This window comes from Kryptolebias marmoratus, linkage group LG1 (genome assembly GCF_001649575.2).
Source record: "Kryptolebias marmoratus isolate JLee-2015 linkage group LG1, ASM164957v2, whole genome shotgun sequence".
NCBI classification, from domain to species: domain Eukaryota; kingdom Metazoa; phylum Chordata; class Actinopteri; order Cyprinodontiformes; family Rivulidae; genus Kryptolebias; species Kryptolebias marmoratus.
In genome coordinates this window covers 11,378,348-11,400,858 of record NC_051430.1, presented here as the reverse complement: position 1 = coordinate 11,400,858, position 22,511 = coordinate 11,378,348, and the positions used below count along the sequence as shown (strand labels likewise).

At 40.7% G+C, this 22,511-nt stretch overlaps 1 long non-coding RNA gene across 1 annotated transcript; it reads left to right on the top strand.

Moving 5' to 3' along the window:
* The first annotated feature begins 589 nt into the window (after nucleotides 1–589).
* LOC112451359 lies at nucleotides 590–22,494 on the top strand. Its single transcript, XR_005232951.1, has 6 exons — nucleotides 590–786; nucleotides 2,796–5,642; nucleotides 5,892–6,023; nucleotides 6,449–6,694; nucleotides 10,267–10,298; nucleotides 22,126–22,494. It is a non-coding gene; the product is annotated as an uncharacterized LOC112451359 (long non-coding RNA).
* Nucleotides 22,495–22,511: the final 17 nt, after the last annotated feature.

The window sequence follows — 22,511 nt, the reverse complement described above, 5'->3', positions numbered from 1 at the left end:
TACCCCAGCTTCAATGTGTGTGCGCGTGTGTATGTGTGTGCACACTGGTTTATGTTTGCATGCTTGCACTTTAGCCAGCGTGATGAGCTTTTACTTTGAAAGACTGCTGTGAAAACCTTAAGCGATCACTTTATAATGACAGATAATTAGCTCTCTTTCTTTTCGGAGCACAAAACAAATATTTATTTAAAAGCCTGCGAGTTGGAGGAAGCCAAAGGGAAGCAGTCTTTCAGCGCTTTCTTTCGATTTCCTTTTAATCTTCGTGAAAGGTCTGGTTAAGCGAGCACAATTTGTTTATCAACCTGTTTGGATCCTTTTCTTTATAAGAAAGTCACTGGTTGGGAGAGGAATAACGAAAACCATATGAAGTGTGCATTTAGACAGAGTCGGGCCAAATTCTTTTCGCTTATTGGGTACAATGTTACATGCTGTGCCGAAGATCTGTAATCAGTCTCAGTGCCTCTGTCAAAAGCAATCAGGATTACCACAGCCCCCATTTTCTCTCTGAGCCCGAAGGGGAGAAAAACTTTTGCAACAAGCGCAAGAGGTTCTGTGAAAGCATGTAGCTGTGACATTCAGGTGGGGAATTACTCATCAACCAACCATTCCCCGAATGTCGGAGGACGACTTGTTACACTTTGGTCACAAACCTTCATCTTCACTGAGCTCTTCTTCTGTCTCGTTGTAGTTTTAACACTGTAAGAACATCCCATGTATCTGGAGAGGTGAGCTGTTTGTGTGGAGATGCTCTTCCTATTTACGTTCAAGCTGTAAAGGCCATTAAAGGTACAGGTTAAGTTCTATTTTCTATTCTATTCTATTTTAGTTTGATAAAAGCAACAAAAAATTATTTTTTTTTTTGTTTTGTTTTGTAAAAATATGAATTTCTGAAAAACTGTGAGGTCATTTTGCACTTTACACATTTACAGTATTTGTGGAAAACATTGCATAATTTTATCACATGCTGGTAAAGTTTATTTTCAGAGAGAAAGAAATTCAGACTCAAAACATTCGCTATCATTTGATTGCTAATTGAATTTCTTCACTATATCTTTTAAAATTTATTTGTATACACTTGCTGCTAAACAGAGCGGGATGGTTTGATAGGTTATCTTTTGTTTGTTCAGATGTCTTCCAACAACCTGAAAAAACTCCCCAAAGTTTGCGATGATCATCAGTGCAGGATAACAGTTTCTTACATCTATCATCACTTTTACGTGACGTGTTAGGTTTTGAAGCTGGGTTGAGGAGATTTTTCTGATTTCCAAGTGGGTCAGAAAGGTGTTCCCATTAAAATTTCCCACTGGGAGCTGGGAACATCTAACTTCCAGTTCCAAAAGGAATACAAGACATGTCGGAAAGTGGTGGCTGATCTGCTCCTTTACCGAAAACACGCTAAGTCGTCCCGGTTCTGGGGAACAGTATCATAATTACTGTGCGTGACAAATGAGTTGTTGAAAAGGATTTGGACGTCTTGTTTTGTAGAAAACATCTGCAAAGTCTGGTTTACCGGGACAAATTACTGGAGGGGTTAAAAGATAAGAAACACACACACACACACACACACACACACACACACACACACACACACACACACACACACACACACACACACACACACACACACACACACACGTTCATCAGGCTGTAACTTTTAGATCCTCTTTTGAAGTTTGTTTTACAGAAAGAGAAACTTTACGGTGAATACCGCAGACACAGACATGTATGTGTCACCTGTCTCCAACTTTACTGTCACTGTTTCACTCATTTACTCATAAACTGTCATTCTGTCTCACTCCAGACAGATTCTTCAACCTGACATCACATCTTTAACAAAGTTTTGCCCTTTTCACTCTCAGATGGGAAATGCTTTCTGCTTACGCTTTCCTCCACTTTCTTCCCTCCTGGTGAAGCGCGTGGCCATGCCAGGAGACGTCTGGGATGTCTGTCTGTCTGGGAGCTTCAGTACATCTTAAACATCATATATATCTGTGTAAACAAACAACGGGTGAAGAAAGAAACCGCTTACTGCTGCAGTTTACAGTCTAATGTTGCACTGTCAACATAAAAAGAGCAAATGACCAAACATTTTTAGCTCAACAATTAGGACTTTTAACCCAATCAACCCATCTGAAACCACTTCCATCTGGTCCTGGACATCTCCTGAAAAGTCAGACACAGGCTGTAAAATGATTAGTAAGTTTCAGAGCACTGCCAGAGTCTTGTTGATGGAGACCTGTGAGTCAGAGCCGTCTGCAGTGACACATACTGACAGAGGCTCTTGTTTTCTGTCTGGCCTTGGGCTCTAGAGGGGATACTTCTCTGAGCTGTTGCTCAACACAGCTGTGGGTAAACAGGCTGTGTTTAGATGCCCGTGTCTCAACCTGTACACGCACCCACGGAGAAGGAGAGAGTAAAAAACTATCCAGAGAAGCAACAAGCTAGGCTGCATGGAGTGGGTGTATCCGCAGTGCCACACCCAGAACTCCTGCCACAACTTGTTGGAGTGAACGAAGTGGCTCGCTTGCACACGTCTTCAGCCTAATAACATGCAGGCAGCTTGGCTCTCAGCTCGCACATGTATGGAAACTAACAAGTGCTTTGGCTGCTTTGCATAAAATCTTGTTACCAAAAACAAGTTTTAGTTGGAAAGAAAAGAAGACGATGGGTCCAGTTTGTACAAGAAAAAAGGTTTAAGTGGTGCTTAGGAGTTTAAAGAGGAGACAAAAAGCCTAACTCAGTTTTTTTTAATATGTATTAACATCATATTTTTCTTTTGCTTTTTTTTTTTACAGCTGCTAGACATGTTGGTGTCTCCTTTGGTCATTAAAAGTGCTGAACTTTGTCAGGAGAAAGAACAAAGATGAGGTGAAACCTCTGCAGCAGGTAATCAGTATACTAGGTTATTTCCTCCCAAAACAGGTCAACCCGTGCAGCCAGACACAAACTGATTTAATCAGAGTGCAGCACACACTCTGACTCACTGGAGCAATGATGCATTTATCTTTGATCTTTAATGGGTTGTAAACAGGTACCTGTTTCAGCAGAATGTTTGACACCTGCGCTGAATAAAACTATACCATTATATCGACACTTTAACATGCCATCCAGTGACAAAACACCAAACAGCTACCAAGACAGCTTTAACATCCAGCCTGCAGCAAAGGAGTTCTTTGCTCCTGCAAAGTTGGATTGTGAGTAAAAGTTACTAACAATTAATATCTTACCTGTTTTAGTTTTTTGTCTGAATGCACAGTGTCAAAGTGGATCACTGACATCCTGAAACAAAACCTTCAGTGGTTTATGCTAATGCTATTTTATAAACCTTTACACCATTGACAGTTTTGCATTGCACAGTTATTTTCATAAAAATGCACTGTATATTAGCAAACGCAGAGAGTGGTAGCAGCAGCTGGCTGTAGCACTTCCCGTCATGACCGTAGAAAGCTGAATAACAATTAGGAAACCCTAATCTGAGGAGTCCGAAGGCTGCAACGAGGAGCACAGAAAATCCAGTTGGTGATCACATGAGGAAAACACAAGAAAATGATACTTTAGATTAACTCGAGGAAATCTTGCAAAGAACACTGAGACCAAAGATCACCGGGTGACGTTCAATGGTCCAGTTAAGAATGACGTCTCAGCTCAGCCTTAAATTGTACAACATCGGCTGTGACTGATTGCAGCTGAGACCAATTGCTCATCCAGAATAAACCAACAGGAAGCACCAAGAGCTGCATGCTCACCCCTCTCAGTCTAACAGGTAAGAACGGGGAAAAGGAGAAAGGAACTCTCAGACAGCCTGGAACGCTGATCTGGTGCAGCCTGGGGCACTTGCTGCATCAATATCACAATATTTCTGTCTAAATGACTGTGTAATGTGAAATTGAAGATGGTTTAAAGGCTTCTAATATAGCGTTTGTATGAACTGCTCTGAATTGTTTGAGATTTGAGTTGTTTCAAGGAGGCAGCAGTCCACTTTTATCTTGCTCAGATTAGCTGTTAGCTCGTCAGTCTGGCCAGAATAAACTGTATTTCTCCAAACTGAGAATGTTGAAAGAGCTTACCTGCAACAGGGAAGACATTAAATTTGACACCCTTTCCATCAAACCATACTAAAAAAAAACAAAAACCTGAACTATTGTTTTAGCCGTAGCCATTGGCCTCTGAGCTTCCAAACAGGAAACTCATGGTAAGACTTTTGCCTCTGAGCTACAAAAATCCTTGCATGTTGTGGTAAGTGCAGTTCTGCTGCTCGATCAGGAGCCATGTTTGAGTTGGAGAGAAGTAACTTGGAGCTCCTGCTCCTCTGAGCCGTGAGCCAACTGCCCCATTTCCCTCCAATCCCCTTTCACAATCTGCTTTTATCCTTCACAAAGCCCAAATACCACAAAGAAAAAGGGAAGGGGCGGCGTTCAAAGGACAGCTCGAAAGCTTTATGTTCAGTCGAATTAGAAATGACTTTTTAAATACCACTCTGTACACGCTGCCCTACTGTAAGAGCTTGGCTAATGAATTTAACGTGCAGCTTTTGGCATGGGGCGTTCAGTTTTTCTCCACGGCTGATTAAAAAGTAGAAGAGACTTAAAGCTGCAGTGGGAGTCTGGCTTGTTTAGCCATGTGGGCATCTTATTATTATTTCACTTTCTGTCATCTGCGTCACATCTGCCTCTGAATGTGTTTAGCGTTTTGTCAATCGTGCGGCGCAGTCAGTGGAGCGTTGTATTTCAGCTGTAACTCGAAGCTGGCGCAACTCCTGCCCTCCAGGAGGCTGACTGACTGCTGACAGATTGAGAGTCATCATGGCAGAGCATGCGGTTTAAGATGAGAGATATATGCGCGCCTCGTGCTCCTTATTGCACTCACCTGTGAATATTCAGCATTTTTCCTTCACAGAAGTTGGTGGGAACCCACCATTTTACTTTAGCACTCTCTCTTTACGTTTGTTTCAAAACTGGGTGTTTTCCTAAGAAGTAAGCATAAAATACTCACTCCTAGTTTCACTAAAACCTGCTTTGAGCATTTGATGCCTGCTTTGCATCTTCTGTGTAATTTGAAGTCCTTATAAACATTTTTGTGGACAGGAGCAGAGGATGTGGTGCTACTTATCTCCAGCGGTGGTCCTACCTCAGGCCCAGGACCTCATTAGCTAGAAAAGCTTAAAAAGCTTGAACAAGTTGCTCCAGATTCTAAAAATATTTCTGCAGCTCAAAAGTCTAATGCTCCAATCAGCTTTTCCAGCAAATTTCAGCCTAGGCATTCAGCAATTAGTATATTCACAGAAAATACAATTTCTCTGGTTCTTTTTGATTTCAAACTTCCTATAAACTTGTATTTGTGTGAACAGGATGGACTGAGTGAGACTACAGCGTGTATCTGGTGAGTCAAGTGATATGAAAAGAGAAATTCTTGCTCCTGTACTCTTTCAGCACTGAGAGGCAATAAAACACGAGGATTTACAGCTGATGCTGCAGATATGTTTACAACCATCACCCTTCCATTTACAAGTCGCTGAAGTTGAGTCCTTGTGGGTGTGGCTGAGTGGGGTTAGGGTTGTGTTTTCTTCTGTGATTCATCGGAAACGGAGCTGAAGATGTGATGATTGACGAGTCCAGCAGAGTCCAGCAGAGCTGCTGTCGCAGGTTGTTGTCATCTTGGCCTTCTTTAGAGATACCACGCAGCACATACCAGCACTTGAATACATACAGTACATGAAGAATACTGGGCACAAAAGTCACCAACAAACTGTTACAAAAAACAATGATGATCCTTTCAACACCAGCTTTTCACACTTGTTGATAGTAAAGCAGCATCTATAAAGATAATAGAAGTTAGTCAGACCTTCATGAATGGTTTCTCTTATTGTTGTGTTTGTTTGTTTCATTTTTCAGAATCAAAACCTGTATGACTGAAACAGACCTTTACCGAAATGCTGTAGACTGTGGAGCAGCTTCAGCCTCCTCCACTGCCCCCCACACACGGTGGTGGATGGATCATGGTTTGGGATGGTGTTGCAGTGAAAGGTACGAGAAACATCTCACCAATCAAAATAAAAAAAAAATATAAATATATATTTTCAAATTTCACTTTCAAAAAGTGCTTACCATTTCCAGTCAAAAAGAAAATTGTGCAATGTTTCTTTCTTTATATGTTGGTTTATGGTGACAGTATTCGTATCTTTGCATCTTCCTTCTTATTTAATAGACTGGATTCAAACAACTGTAAAGAAAATGGATGAAAGAATTTATAAAACCCCATTTGTTTTGTTTCATTAGTTTTATATAAATCTGGGCCAGGACTGTATCTCAAAGGGACCTTCTATGTTAAATGAAGGTTGAACAAAACAAAATTAATGTTAGATATTTTTATCATTCCCATTCTCATATGCCAGCGTACTGGATACAAATGTTGTTGTTTATTTTTATTTTTCATCTGCTTCCTTCTGCAGGGGTTGCCACAGCAGATTTGGTAACCGTTTCACGTTGAATGCCCTTTCCTCATGCAACCTGGTCTCAGACCTGCAGCAGGATTACAAGACTGCACTTATCCCCGAGCTACCGCATCCCTCTCTGGATACAAACATTACACTTAGGAAATCTACATACAAAGGACAACGTCTTCCCATGGCCTTCTTGTTAAAACACATGTGAATATAAAAAATGAGCAGGACTGATTAAAAACCTCTCAAACAAAGGTAAGAATAAAAGCTCTTAGCTGGCACCAAATGTGTTTGTGTGAAGCAATACTTTGACCAAAGTGATGCTCCTTAACATTTATTCGATTCAAATGTCCTCAACCTTTTGTCTTAGGTGCATGTTTTAAACCATATTATTATTTTTATTATATTGTTTTAAGACCATAAAAAAGAAAAATGCACAATACAATAAAGACATGACATTTACAGGTTCTGCTCTTCAGATATCCGGTTGTTGATTTAATTTTTTTCTAGCTGATGCTTTAACCAGTGGAGCCCATTACCTATATTGTATGTCACTGAATCCTTTTTTAACCAAAAGCCTTGCTAACCAGACATTTCCACAAAATGTTTTACCTAATTTACGCATGATTTCACATTTATGTTGCAAAAACTTTTGACAGCAGTTGTTTAGAAAGGACTTGCTTGGCTTTGGAGCCAAAAATGTGTCAAGATAAAAGGTTTGAACGTGTCTCTTTTATGATTGTACTGTTGGAGGGTTTTCTCCCTGCAGAAATTTGTTGGTCGTTCAGTGCGCACGCTTCAACGTGCCAGCACAAGTACAGAGAGAGCGTGTGGTAGCTGAGCAGGCGTAATGCCTCTGATGGGTGCTAGTCACAAGACGAACACATCATCGAGCCGCTCGGTTGGTGTGTCTGCGTGGAAAATGATGCAGACTGTGACTCACACCACGGTCCTGACACCTGCACCGTCCAGTCCGCCACATGTCACCAAGGTACGCCCTGTTTGCGTGAAAAACTCTGCTCCTGACGTCAGAACAGCAAATGAGTCGCGCCTCTGAACCCCTGAAGGCCCTGACAGACCTTTTAGGCTAACAAGGTTTGCAGGATCTGATGGCTGCAGTGGCGCGGCCCACGTTTCCATTGATTCACTTATCGATTCGCCTGGCCCTGAGCCGATCTAATTGGGCCCAGCCTTTCCTAGGTTGAATATTTTCTTCACATGCGTACAAGTCTATTGATAGCATGTGGCTCTGTTTAATGCAGACACATAAAACAACAAGCAGGAAGCATTAAAACCATGTGAGGCAGCTTTTGGTGCTCTGCAAGGGACTCAGTTCTCAATTCAGCCTGTGTACTCACAGGTACACACACATACACACACGCTCGCACACACACATAGCTGTTGAAGCAATTAGACACGCCTGCTCTCCATATTGGAATGATAAATACAGACTGAGGGGTACTGCAGTGCTGTACCCCGGTAATGGTGCTCTGTTAGTTCTCTGTTCCTTATTAGAATAAACAGAAGGAGATTGAAGGTTTGGGAAAGTTGAAGAGTGGCAAACAGGCCCGAGAGTCTGAGCACTGAACATACACTTTGTGTGGTTTGTTTAATGTAGCCATTGTGGGAATTTATACAGTTTGGGAAATAGAATCAGTGTGTTTCGAGTTTTTAAGGTCATATAAACTTAAATGATTAATCATGCTGTCTGAAATGTGCTCTCTTTAGGAAGTTAATATTAAACAATCTTTAGGTGACAGCAGTGCAGTCAGAGCAGTATTCTTAGACCTAAAAAATAAGGATTTAGCAAAAATATGTGTTAGGAATGACTCTCAGCTACTACCACACCCAATTTTAGCTATAGCCAATTCTATATTTGCTTAGGTTGATTAGCTGTGGCAGCCATTTTGCAGGCTGACTCCAAGCATTAATCATTTGTAGTTACATTCAGTGATTACTTCCTGAAAGTTTTGTTAAAATTCATCCCGAAGTTGATGAAATATTTTGCTAAAAAACAAACAAATGACCACACACACAATTACAGTATTACAGGAGTGTTACAGTGATTTTTTTTTTTTATCTTTGAGACGCAATTAAACTCTCTCAGTGTGCTTTACTATCAGATGTAAAGTTTGTAATGATTTTACTGTTCTTAGAGGTCAAAGGGAAGTCAAAAAAAGAAGTTGAGTTTAGAGATTTGAATATTATTTTGAACCCTCATTGTGAATTTTAGGCTTATATTAGCTATGTGTCTAAAGCTAATAGTAGCTGCTTTCGCTGTTAGGATCATGTTTTCCTGTAAAGGTTGCCTATTTATAAATTATATGATCAGCTATGCTAATTAAAATGTGTTCTCTTTTTGAGGAATAGAAAGAGATATAATGAGTTATTGTTTGAAACAGCTTTGGAAGTAAGTATCTTTTATTTGTGACATTCAGTGAAATGAACAGCTCTTACCAAAAGGCCCTTCATGGTTAACCATCATAAAACGCCATGGCTTTAGTTGCACAAACAGTTGTCTATTCATAGCACTGAGCGCTGCCACAGACACCAAACTGCTCTGTCTCTGTCTGCAGAGCCATGGTTCAGTGCAGAAACCATGGCTCGGGGTTTATAACCCCCCCTTTTTTTTTCTTTATCACACCTTTTTCTTTCTGCTCTTCTCTCGTTCACAAAAAGATGCACTCTTCCTTTTCTCCCTCAGTTTTTATTACCCATCCAGAATTTTACCCTCGGACAAACCTTCACACCATCCATCAGCACTGCCAGCTCCATATGGAGGCGTTTTCTTTGTGACAAAGACGTAGCGCTGCGTTATTTCTGGTTCTCGATCGTACATACAGTGATATGGCCTTACATAACCTTGTCAAGTGAGTCATGTGCCACATTGGATTCTGGGGGGCTGAGAGTCTCCCCGACAGCCACAAGCTCCATTCTGGGTATGACATTAACTTACCTTTGCCCCCTGCTACAAACCACAACGCAGGCGTGTGTAATTTAGCTGCGTGCTGATTGATTGGTGTGTTTATTTTTTTCGTTTTGGCTGACAGAAATTTTAGACTTTGGCTTTCCAACTCCTTGCAGATGGCCAACCAGGCCTTTGAATTCCCACTGTAATTAACCTTTGGAGGAGAATAACAAACTGCTGCACAGGGGCACTGCGGCCCAGCTCAGCTGCTTTCATGTGGTTTTTGGGTTTAAAGTTGAAGGGGGGGGGGGGCTCCGTTGACCCATCCAGTGCTGCTAGAGGGGGTGTCACACCTGAGAGGGTGGAGGGCCTGTCACAGCACTGGCAGCACGGGAAGGGGCTGTTCTTGCCTTTCAGATAATTTGGCGCTCAGCCACTGTTTTAATAGGACATATCATACCCTGCTGTTAACTGAGCCCGTTGCCTGAAATGACCTGCAGGACAGAGGATTCCTCTGGAGCTCAGTGATGCGTTCACTGACTGCATGCTTTACCAACAAAACAAAACAAATCCTACCAGCTGTTGTCTGCTGAGATCACTGGTAATCACCTTTTAACCTTTACCTCAAAAGGTAAGAAACACAAGCAGGCAAAGCTGTGGCTCGGCTGTGTTTCTCTAAACGTCTAATTTTTGATTTTACTGGTTAAGGTAATATATTTTATTAGCACTATTTGTCAGAGTATTAGTGAGGGGCAAAAAGAAATATGTTGATCAAACCTGGCAGCCTGAGTACTGAGTACTCTGACTGAGTACACCTGACATGTTTTCAACAGATCATTTCTAGTAATGAATGCAGACGGTAAATGGCCATAACCTCTATTTAACTAACTTTCTAATACAAAATCATTTGTTTCTCCAGGTTGAGGTCATTCAAAGTGTTACCTACATCAGGTAAGATGCTTACTGTTCCCAACCTTTGCACAGAACACCATTTTAAAAACCTACAACTAATAAATGTAATGACAGGGTCTTTAAAATTCTACATGTTAGCTCCAGACTCTAGAGTTCTGAAACAAAAATAGCATTTCTTTTTGAACTTGAACATCTTTCAACTGTTTCAACTTCATGACATCAAAACTTTCACCAACAGTCCTCCTGAGAGGATGGGGTTGAGAAGAGTTGGACTCCTCTCTTGCTGAACCAGCAGTGCTGCTTTTTACTCAGCAGACTGGCTATTCAGACAGCCCGTTTGAAATCCTTGTCATCCATTTCAAATGCCTTTCACTGACTAGTTTGATAAACTGCTTCAGTGGCATAAGGGCACTCAATCATTCCTGTTTCCCATAAAAAACATTTTGCATTTCGCAAAGAGTGAAAGCCGAACGGCGCATTGATGTGTAACTGCGGTGTCCTCCCCCCGGGCTGGATTGCTGGTTGCACAATTCTTTGCATTAAGCTGAGCAACATGTCAATTCTTGCAAGCTGCTCACGTTGTTGTTTTAGAGTAATTGCCGCTGGTTAAAAACTTAATGGCTTTAATTATTTTCTGCACATTGTTTTTTTTCAGTTCAGTGTTTCCTTTTTCACAATGTCTGAAACACAATGCTACTCTGATTGCACACCAGTCACGCCTCTTAAATGAAATGGTACTTTTGTTCACCCACTTCCCTGAAATCTGAAATCTCACACAGTGATTCCCCCACCCCTCCAACAATGGCTCTGTGTGCATTTCAACACGGGCAGCCTGGGGAACAATGCTGGCCTTGTGAGAGCTTTTCATGTAATTCTGTTAAGGAAATGGCATTTCAGAGGAACAGATTCCTTTGAATGTGTCACAATCTCAAAAATACTTTTTTCTGTGTGTGTGTGTGAACATTTTGAGGGAATTAAACACATTTCAGATGCATATCTGTGCTGACAATATTTGGCTGCTTCCTTCCACCGTGCAGAATGTGCTTCTTTTTTTTTTCTGTGCACGCATGTTGAATGTGCAGTGAGAAGTTTTCCAATGACTCCAAGCTGTCAGTGGGTGGGAAGTGGAGAATAGCTGAACAGCAGCTCATGACTGTGCACAGACTGCTGCTCTGTACTATCTGCTCTTTGTAACTGATATTCAAACACAACAGGCCACTTTCATCCTCAAGAACTGCAAGCAAAGCTGTGCCGAACTGCAAACACAAAAGACATGATAACATGTTCAAAAACGGTAATTGTAAACCATAATCTTTTTTTCTCTTATGTCTTCTAAAAAAAATAAGTTATCAAGAGCTCCTGATTCAGGGATTCTGGACAAATTTCATTGCATAAGCCCAGAAACCACATAGAAGGTCTCCTCAGACAGCTCTAAATGAAAGACCATCCTCAGCTCAGGACTCTGGAGTGTATTTAAGTGTATTGTTATTTAAAACAGAAATGTAACTTTAAACTGTATTCTACAAAGAGACAGCAACATATCCACTTTACTCAAATGGACTCAAAGACAGCGAACAAATGTGCTGCGGTCAGATGGCTTATTGTTTCAGCTTTTTTTAGGGACAAAAATAAATGTCTGGTTGTACACGTCACAAATGTAATTGATCAAATATTACACTGTGTGATCGAGCATCTGTGGCCCCTTTCGGTGCGACCACAAAGGCTGGCCCCTCTTCAGTTCAGCTCTGGCTGTTCATAAATCACCAATCGAGCCAACCGCCTCTCGCAATGATGTGAGGTTTCATAAATGAAGCCGGCATTGTGGAACCAAAGGAGACATGGGGTGTAACTCAGCTGTGTTGACATGAAGCTATATGCATAAAATGTGAGTTGGACAGCTCCTGTTCTAAATCCCATGATCAGCTGGTGGCACTGACTGTCTCTCATCTCCACATCCCACCCTGAAGCTGCGAAGTCGGCTACCCCTTTAATGTATTGATCGTTATGGCTTTGTCATTACTTCACTTGGTGATTTACAAGCACAACAGCAGCAGGTTGACTTCAAATCCCCAACCTGTCTAAGTCCTTTCAGAACTCACACCGAGACAGCCAGAAGGCCCGACTTGAAGTGTTTTGTGAAGGAGGCTTGTGCATTGATGACTTGCTAATGATGTAGAGCTGTACATTGACATTCAGAGAGACTCATTAAGGTATTATTTCTTTCCTGGGAGGACCTGGTTCCAGGACACACTTATAGAAGAGATCTTAACCCTCCTGAAGCCCTCAAAAGAGAGAGAGACGAAGTGAAGTAGAGAAGGCCTTGTAACTTTGGGTCCATTTGACCCCAAGGCCATGAGAGGGTTAAATCTCTTGATTTATTAATGTTTAAATAAATTAATGAAGGAATTCTGCAAGACTGAGAGCTGTTTTGCTTTGTAGATCATGTGTGCTTAAATTTCACGCTTGCTATTTAATTTTTTTTCTTTTATTGAAAATGTATGAAGAGATCATGAGGAGAAAAATCAGATGACTTCAGCTGCTTAAAAGTCTGTCAGCAGCTGCAAAAGCCTGTCCCTCATACAAATCTGCAACTTTTAGTGTATTAAGAAACAGATTGTGTTATAGATTTGTTGCATTTCATTAAACAATACAAGTTTTTTGAAGGTGGCATTGTGTGGGATTGGTAAACCATTGCTGACTGGTACAAATAAGACCTGATGGAGGTTTTGGGCAGACAGAAGTAAAGAACCAGAAGTAGTGCTCTTTATTGCTTCTCTGGGCTTGTACACGTGGGCTCCAGTGTGGCAACAAGAATCTCATGTATGCAGGTTTTCATCAGGAACCACTGGCTGCAAAAATAGATCTGTAGGCAGTCTGATGTAGTGATAGCGTGTGTTTACTTTACTGCAAAGACTTTAGGGCACAGAGTTATGTGGTGTACTACCACTAGCTGTGCACAGTAAGAGTTTACAGTGTGGTGTGCTTATATTTCTGTCCCAATAAGCTGTAAACATTAATCTCCCATAAACAATAACAGGACAAATGCATTAGAAAACATAGCTATGCACACGTTAAACACACACAGAACAACAGAAACTTTTGTCTAAATTTTTGTTTCGGAGTCTTTATGAATTCATCTCTAGTGTTCAGTCTTGTTTTGGTCTCCTTCAGCTCCTGGGAAATATTTAATTCCCAGTTCACCCCGTACCTCTGCTCCTATGTTTTGCACCTGAAGGCAAGTGTTTCAATTTTATTTGAGATGTGGGAGGCTAAAGAGTCGGTTTTTTTTGCTCTTCAAACAGATTTATTTAGGGAAACACTTCAAGTTAAGGGGTGCCAGATAACAAGTTAAGTTCAATGTTTAATTTTAATGTGTTTCAGTGTATTAGTAGTAGCTGAGAGTTGTTCCCAACACATACCCTGAGTGCTAACAGATCAAGCAAGATCTTTGTTTAAAATTTTGATTTTATGTATGCTTTTTCCTCTGCAGCAGTGCAATAAGCCTGTGTAATAGGTCGCGTTTATTCCTCTCAATCTCGCTTACACAGACCCACGCACAGAGTTTGAGACGCAGAGAAAAACCCTTCAGTCTGCTTCTTAAAACGATGCTTCTCTAACACTTTCCATAAATGTGCATTTTAATCAAACTCATTTGTTTTTTTTCAGCACTTGCAACTTATCTGGATGCAACAACTTCTGTCTTATTCAGGCTGTAATCTTCACTTTTCAGCCACTGTGTTGCCACTAAAGTGTTGCAAACAGTTTTCCACCATGTTCATGTAATAGTTTGGGAAACTGACTTGCATGGATCTTTTGAAAATTCTGATCAGAAATGGAAAGATTTGGCAAATTTTTCATTAATGGTTTTCAGTTCCAACATTGCGACTGGAGGGACCGATTCAAGCATCTACCTCTGCTTGCAAACATGACACAGCACTGGAAACACTTAGCATTTAGCTGCTTGAAATCTAAAATATGGTAAAAAATGTTCAAAACCAGCCTGTCTAAAGTTAAGCTGCATTTATCCTAGCCCCACTCAGCAAACAGTGTGCTGGTCTTACTTCTACCAGCCATGAAAAGACAGTTATTTGGTTCGCTGATACTGGTAATCACAGCTTTTCCTAAAGTTAGCGAGTCATTTTGTCTGCATCTCCACGTGCAGCTCACCTCTGGATCTGCCTCCAGTCAGACACACAAACACCACTTTACGTAAACACCTACAACCAGAAAAGGCGCCAACCGTTCTGTTTGTCTGTTGCTTTCACAGCCACCTCATTTCTCTGTTTATGTTTTTATACCTCCTCCTTTTCAGTTTCTCTCAGTCCTTCAGTGCACCCGTTCCTTTCCTCTCTCTCTCTCTCTCTCTCTCTCTGCTTTTCTAATGTGCCTCTGTGTGTATGACAGCAATCAACTGCACAGCTCTGTTGAAACTGAATCCTCGGACTGGGAGTGAAATAGGGAGTTTGGGGTTGGGGGATCATGTAGGTTTATGGAAGGTCATGGCAGAGTCCACCTGACAGTCTGACCCCTCTACAGATCAAACACACGTAGGTGGGATTTCACTGAGTGCCTTGAGGTGAATCCCCAAAGCTCTCCTTCAATTTCTAAAGTTATGCAATCATCAGCAGTGGGGGGTCCACCTCTTGGCCCGAAGCAACAGCTCCGCCTTCGATCCTGACCTCCTGTCCCATCCCAGTCTTGTGACTGCAGGGCACAAAGATGGTGGTGGACATTTGAGTCACGAGGAAAGTGACTCTTGGTGCCAGTGTTGGCTTTCAGACACGACCTAAAAAGTCAGAAGCAGAGACTCTGCTCTGCCTCTGCCATGGCAGCAAGATAGAATTGTGAGAGAGGGAAAAGGAAAAAAAAAGTGGAAGAGGGAAGAGTGTAAAAGAGAAAAGATAAAGAAAGAGGAACATTAGCTTCATAAACATCCTCACTGCCGCTGCGTAGTATGAACAGAGCTGGAGTCCTGACCACCACTGACAGCCCACAAACCCAAACACTGAGGGAACACTTCATTTTGGGACCATGATGGTTTCTGGCACTAAATTCTGAAATTTTATTTATTTCCAGTTTGTGCATAGCTTGTTATTAAACACTGGCTCTGAGCAAACACATTTTCACCCCATGAGCTTGGGTTAGGCTGCTGTAGGGATAAAATCTTAACAGTTTGCACGTGATTGAACGACTGGCGCCTCAGCCACCAGCAATTACACTCTGCCACTTAATGTGAAGGTTTGGTACAGTGCAAATGCAAATTTCTGATCAGCTGCTAGATCCTTTAATTACAACTGATGCAATATATATATATATATATATATCAGTGGTGGGCCATCAGGGCCAGCAAGGCCTTCTCTGCTGGCCTAACATAACCAAGAATCATCATAATTATGATAAAGGTTAATTTAATTTTTTATTTACTTTCCCAGATATCTAAAAGTATTTATATTATCTTCATGTCCTATTATGCTCCTTCCAGTGCTGTTGTTTTTAGGTTAAAGTTTTTATTCAATCAGAATTCAGCTATCTTATGTTGCCAGAGGCTGTATGAAATCTGCCCGGGCCTTCAGAATCAGCAATGAAGGCGTCTGTGCGCTGTAAGTTAACGGGCAAATACAGTTGATAGCTAATCAGATCACGAGTTGTGTCAGTAAGGCCCTCTAGCTAGCCTCACGTTGAACTTGACATTTACGCGTCCTGTGATTGGACATGGATACTTACTAGTTTGATCCACAGCAGTGCTATGCAGATCCACAGAGTCACACCCGGGACTGCTAACGGTTAAAAACTTTTTTAACCCACAATGGCCGAGGGAGAGCAACACGTTGGTTTGGTTGCTGATATACTGGCAAGGCTGTTTTCAAGACGAACTTTCCAAGAGAAGCTAGATCTCGTTAGAGGAGAACGGCCGACCCCCAAGCTAGCTAATCTGTCCCAGAATGGATTTTGTGTTGAAATAAGTGTTTTGGGGACACAGCCGTTTTGGTGAGTGCAAACATTTTATTTATTTTATTCTATTTTTTTTTTTTTTTTGCTGTTTTCACAGTAGCATACCAGATATGTTTTAATTGCTGATGCGGGTTTGTTGATTTTTAAAATGCCTCAGATAATAGCCCATTTTGTACACAACTGAGGTGATGCAATGCCAAGTAGTGTTTAAGTGTGTTTCTGATTACTCTCCAATCCTGGTGTTATAAATGCTGGCATAATGAAAGGTATTTATTGACTAAGTTGGACATCACTGAAGGCCTAAGTGTGAAATGCACCGCCCGCCACTTATATATATATATATATATATATATATATATATATATATATATATATATATATATATATATATATATGTACATGTACATGTATACTGCACTGAATTAGAGAGAAAGTGACTGTGTGCCAGGTTTAATGTTTCATTGAAAGTTTTAGAAAGCTGAAATCTAATACCTCCTCTTTAAAGTTATTTTTTCTCATTTGATGTAAATGGCTTCCTTCACCTTCTCTAACCATCTCTTTTCTGTCCAAAATCTCCACTTTTTGGTCCTCCAAAGTGGACCAAAAGGAGGTGTACGTGCACAGCTGAGTCTTGTCCTAAAGAGCTGTCTCTTCTGGGTCGAGCCGCACATCTGCGGAAAGTTGTGAAAAATTTTGCATGAGGAAATACAAATCTGTAAGCATCAAACTCACTGTTGAAACTCTGTTGATCAGGACTGCATACAAGGTTTAAAAATAAAATACCCCGTCCTCCTTTACCACCATGAATGTACATACATGGCTCAGTTTTCCTGTATTTTCAATTCATAAAAATGTGAGTATCAAATGAGTAAAATCTTTGTTAGTTGTTTGAAATGCACAGTATTCTGAAAAAAATCTGCTTTTCTGCTTTTGATCTTAGTGGCAAAGCTTGGATTGGTGTGTCTGCTCTCAGAACAGCGCTGATTACCAACAAAAGATTTCACTTACCATGCTCATATTTTTATTGCATTATTTTTTCATTGCTGAAGCTTTTACAGGACAACGTTGTAAGTAAAATGTATTTTTTGGTTATCTTAGGTAATTTCATTAGTACTTCACCTGATAACTGGTAGATTTGGGATTTTAATACCATCTGATTTTCACAGTGTAGATGCTGAATGTTCTGAAATTTGTTTCGTTTTTTTTCCCCACATTTCGTAAGTCTTATCAGCACCACAAGAGCTGAACCAGGTGTTATACAAGTCAGGTTAAAGCAGAAGAAGTAGCTGACATATAAGCTAAAACTAATTTCCCAACTGCAACTGTTGGAGACTTGTTGGATACAAGTTTTTAAGGAAATAAGCAAATTTTCACTTTAAATCACACTAAATGCCATGTTAGCCCAAACTCTCTGAGAAATTTGGGCAAAGATTTGCTGAAACTTGGCATAGACAAAAACAAATAAATACACAAAAATACAGCTCTAGCACTCTCAAATTACAGAAACTAAACTGAGAAGAGTTTGAAGCGGGCTCCAGACACCCAGGGACTATTTTGAGAGAAAATTTGTCTCACAGGGTTTTTGAACTCGTTCAAAATTCTCCGGACACAAGAGTCTGTGTACTTCGCTTGAGTAAAAGTTCATGTATATTCTGCTTTATGATGTGTACTGAACACTCCCTTAAACAAGCTGATTGAATTAAGTTTGTTCTTTAATCCTCCTGAAGCCCTCAATAGAGAGACACATAGAGAGAGATAGAGAAGCTCTTGTGACTTCTGGTCAATTTGACCCAAAGGCCAATGGAGGGTTAAAAGAAAAACAAACACAGATCATCTATCACTGATGTGCACAGATAATAAAAGTAATAATTTGTCACATCTGACATTTATACACAGCAAAAACAAAGAGACCCAGTGACATATTAGTGTGATACAACACTGTTGTTGAGTTTCATTTGAAAACATCCTTTCCTGGCTCACCCTATCACATTCATTTCTCTCTGTGTGTTTGTTGCTGGGCCTCCATTTGTAGTTGCCAGCTGAAGTGAGCTAAAATTAACTCCCAGCCTACCGTGGATTTTTGGACTTTTATTACCACACCCATCTGCTTTTCTTTGCGCGCAGCCAAACCAAAAGCAACGGTCACTAAAGAGACGAACCGACTGCTGCAGAGGCACGAGGAGCGAAGAGACAAAAAGCAAAACGCTGAGGGAGAATTTACATAAAGAGATCCCGCAAATGCATCAGCTATAGGTTCACAAGCGCCGTCCAAAAATACATCCCACTTTATGAGCGGAGACAGCAGGTCTCTGAGTGTTTGGGTGGGGAGGAACATGAGCAGACAGGGATTCTCCTCTGTGAGAACAAGTTCAGTAAATCGACCAGGCTAACTGTTAGTCCTGAGCAAACAGGGAAATCTGCCATTTACGCAGAAGATAAAACAAGCTTTACAACATTTACACAGCTCCTAAAATGAGAAGGAACTGTGGTACCTATTGTAGTGTGTGTGTGTGTGTGTGTGTGTGTGTGTGTGTGTGTGTGTGTGTGTGTTTCTTTGTGAGAAACATAAAAAAGGTGAGGCTGGGAATGAAACTGTGTTTACACATCCCAGAGTTCTTATCAACAGTATCAACTCAGAGGGAAACCTAATCTCACCCTGACCTTGAACATGTGTGTGTGACAAAGCTAATACACCCCCCCCACACACACACACACACACACACACATATTTTCTGTTAATAATTAAAGGCCTAGCATTCCTTGAAGGAAGGCTTATCAGATGCAGTTTTTCATGGCAGAGTTTTAAAATAAAATCAGTTTTTTTTCTGAGAAATATCTAAGTCATTACAGTAAGACATGGGTAAGTCTGAGACAAAGTCATGACAGTAATGAGAACTTAAACCAAAATTTTTCCCAAAATGTCATTTTATTCAGAACAAATTATTGTAAACAAGTTTATATTTTGATTTACTGTAACAGCTTTTACAATTCAATTTTAGTCTACGTGATTTTATCTCCTCTTATTTATGAGTGCATTGCAGAGGTTTAGTTTGAGACGAAGATGAACTGCTGAATGTTTTCAGCAGTAAGAAATCAACTGCTGCTGACAGCCTTGTAGTCAACCACGACTTAGTGCTTCTCAGGGAATTTGATCCTTTTTTTAGGCTGGTGTGAAAAAAACAGATTATTTTCAGAGAGTACGTCCTCATATTTCTTTGTCAACACCAGCTTGTCTGGTGCAACCGTGACAGCAAGCGTTTGGTTGGTCGGTCAGATCGTGGGCTTTCAGGAGCTTGGTAACTCTTTCTTTTCCACCGCTGAGGGCAGGCTGCAGTACCTGCATGAGACTGCTGTGCTATTTTTTTGTATTAGGAGAGAAGGGAATGGTTTGTACTGTGGTGAGAGCAAGACAAAAAGAACCAGCTGTGAAAACCTTTGCAGCCTGCAGTTTGTGGGGTTGGATTTTTTACAGGTCTCCTAAGAGAAATGGGGATAAAGGCTTTGCTACCTGATGCTTGATAATCTGCTGGTCTTTTGCTTCTCTAGACTTTAGTCATTGATATAATCTATAATTCCCAGTATGCAATCAAAGATATCCTCCTGCTATGGTAAAAAAAAAAAAATAAATAACAAAAGAATGGCTACAAATCGTTTTAACAGAAAAAGAATCCAGTGGTTTGTTTACAGATGTTGGTTTCTGCAATTCTGCCTGCCTCATTTGATTGTTGAAATATATATATATATAAGAAAGACAGAGAAAAGTTAGTGTGGCTCTGGCAATTAGAGGACGGAGAGATGCATTAAATTACCTACTGTCACATATATACACATATATATATATATATATATATATATATATATATATATATATATATATATATATATATATAAGGTCAAAAGAAAGGAAAAGCATATTCACTGTAAAATCACCAGGACAAGCCCAGGTGCAAGAAAACTGTTGGGCAAAGAAAATCAAGACGTCCTCATTCTCCTGCTGATTGCCAGAACAACTGTGACCACCACCGAGCATTTTTTTTCCTTTAATCATTTCCATGCATCTAGCAGGGATTGAGAAAATTACTGTCATAAGTGGCACACAAACATATGCTGTTCTTTCCATGCTAAAATAAACATGGAGGAAACTCTCCCTCCGTGTTTACACTGCTTTTCCAGTCACCAAACAAAGACAGCAAGCTCATCCTAATCCAAACATTGTGAAAAGTGCAAATGGTTTCTGAAGGCAGCCGTGCGGTCTCATTTGGGCAGTAATTCCATTTGAAACATGTGACAGTAGGTAATTTAATGCATCTCTCAGTCCTCTAATTGCCCGAGCCGCACTAACGTTTCTCCGTCTTCCTGTTTCTCTGCCTCTCATCTGCTCAGCCTCTCATTTCTTCCCACATATAGTCAATAATTAGCACCATCTTATAGGAAACAGATGAGCTGAAATAAATTAGGATCATGTTTTGAATAGCTTTAATGCTTCCATTACAGCTCCTAAGCAGCAGCGTGGAGGCTTTCAAATATCAGTTTAAGTCAACAGCTGTGTTAGAACCTCTGTCTTGGTCAAACACAAGGCCCGAGGGCCAGAAGTGGCCCTTGGACAATCTCGATTTGGCCTTTGACACCTTCAAACAAATGGAAAATAAACTAAAATACACTATATGGACAGATGTGTTTGGAAATGGTGTTTCCTGATGAACTCAGATGTTTCAGTCAGAATTCGGGCTTCTTATCTCCAGTGATGAACACTCTCAGTGCTTCAGCATACCAAGACATTTTGGACAATGTTATGCTTCCAGTGTTGTTGCAACACTTCGGGGACTTCCTTTTCGATTTCAACATGACTTTACCCCAGTACACAAAGCAAGGATTGTAAAGACTTGGTTTGATGAGTTCTGTGTGGAAGTACTTTACTGGGCCGCACAGAGCCCTGACCTCAACCTCATCGAGGGCCTTTGGGATGAACTTGAGCAAAGATGGAGAAAGAGGGGGTAAACTCTGAAGATGTTTGGCTTGAGTTCAGGGCAGTTTTCCAAGTGGACTGGACTGAAACAAGCCCCCCCCCCAGGTAAGCCTAAAAGACAGGTCCTTGAGTTGAAATGGGAGAAGGATTCAACAAGTCAGAGATATGGAAAAAAGTGTTTTTGTACTATTGAGTAGGGTTTAACTGGAAGGGGTGAATTCAGGATCTTTTCCCCAAAATTTAATTATTACACAGTTCCACTATGTTCAATTAATATGCTAAGAATGTGATGTTTTATTTTGACTAAACATGACAACAATGCTTTGCAGTTATCAATGGGAAACAAAAAGCTTTGAAAAGCTTCTCTGACATAAAACATTCAGCTTTTGACAAATATGCAACAAATGTTATTACATGTTGCCATGCAAAGGAGAGCAAGCCTTTCCTTGTGCATTTTTGTAGATGATGTTATTCCAAACAGCTGCAGGAAGTACACTGTGCCAATGATTCAGTTCAATTTGTGGCCCTTCAACCCCATTACTTAAGTCAAAATGGCGCTCTGGAAAAAGAAAAGTGCCCACTCTTGCTCTAAGTTATCCTTTTACACCATCACTCAACATATTTTACTTTTTCCCAGGAGCAGAATCTTTAGATAGCCACAAAGACTGCTTCATCAGTCTCCAGAATGTATACTTACAACAGTCATTGCTTTTATCTTGAGCAGTCCATCACAAGCATTTCTGCTCTCTGGATTAAGCCAGAGCTTAATTGCCATATTATACTTTACCCCCGAAGTCAACTCCATCAAGACAGTTTGTGGTTTCATCTCGAGTTCTCCAGTTCAGGGAGATTTTCCTGATTAGTGTCACAGTAAGGAGTGGTTTTCCTGCCTCTTCTGAGTCAGACCTTTAGCTCCTCTGCAGCTGAATCTGTCACCTTCATTTATAGGGTTTGTCAAGCACGGCTCGCCTGGATGTGGTCCTCATCAAGACGGTGCAACTCCAATCCTCCAGTGAAGAGTCACCGTTGAGAGTTCACTCGGCATTCTTAAAGTTTGATTGCGCTGGTGTTGTGTGGCCCCTCTGTGATTTCTTTTTCTTCCTCCCCAGCATGCACAAGCATGAAACTCTTAGTCAAATCTGATTTGGAGAGCAGCCCGATCCCATCTGAAGGATTTATGGGATTTATTTCCCTTCAATGCGAAACAAAACACACATTTTACACCAGAATGCTGCTGAATATTTACTTTTCGCCTCCTAAATTCATTACGTCTTCTATTCCACTTAATAAAAAGATAATAAATGCCTTACAGAGTCATTAAGCTGTTGTTTTTA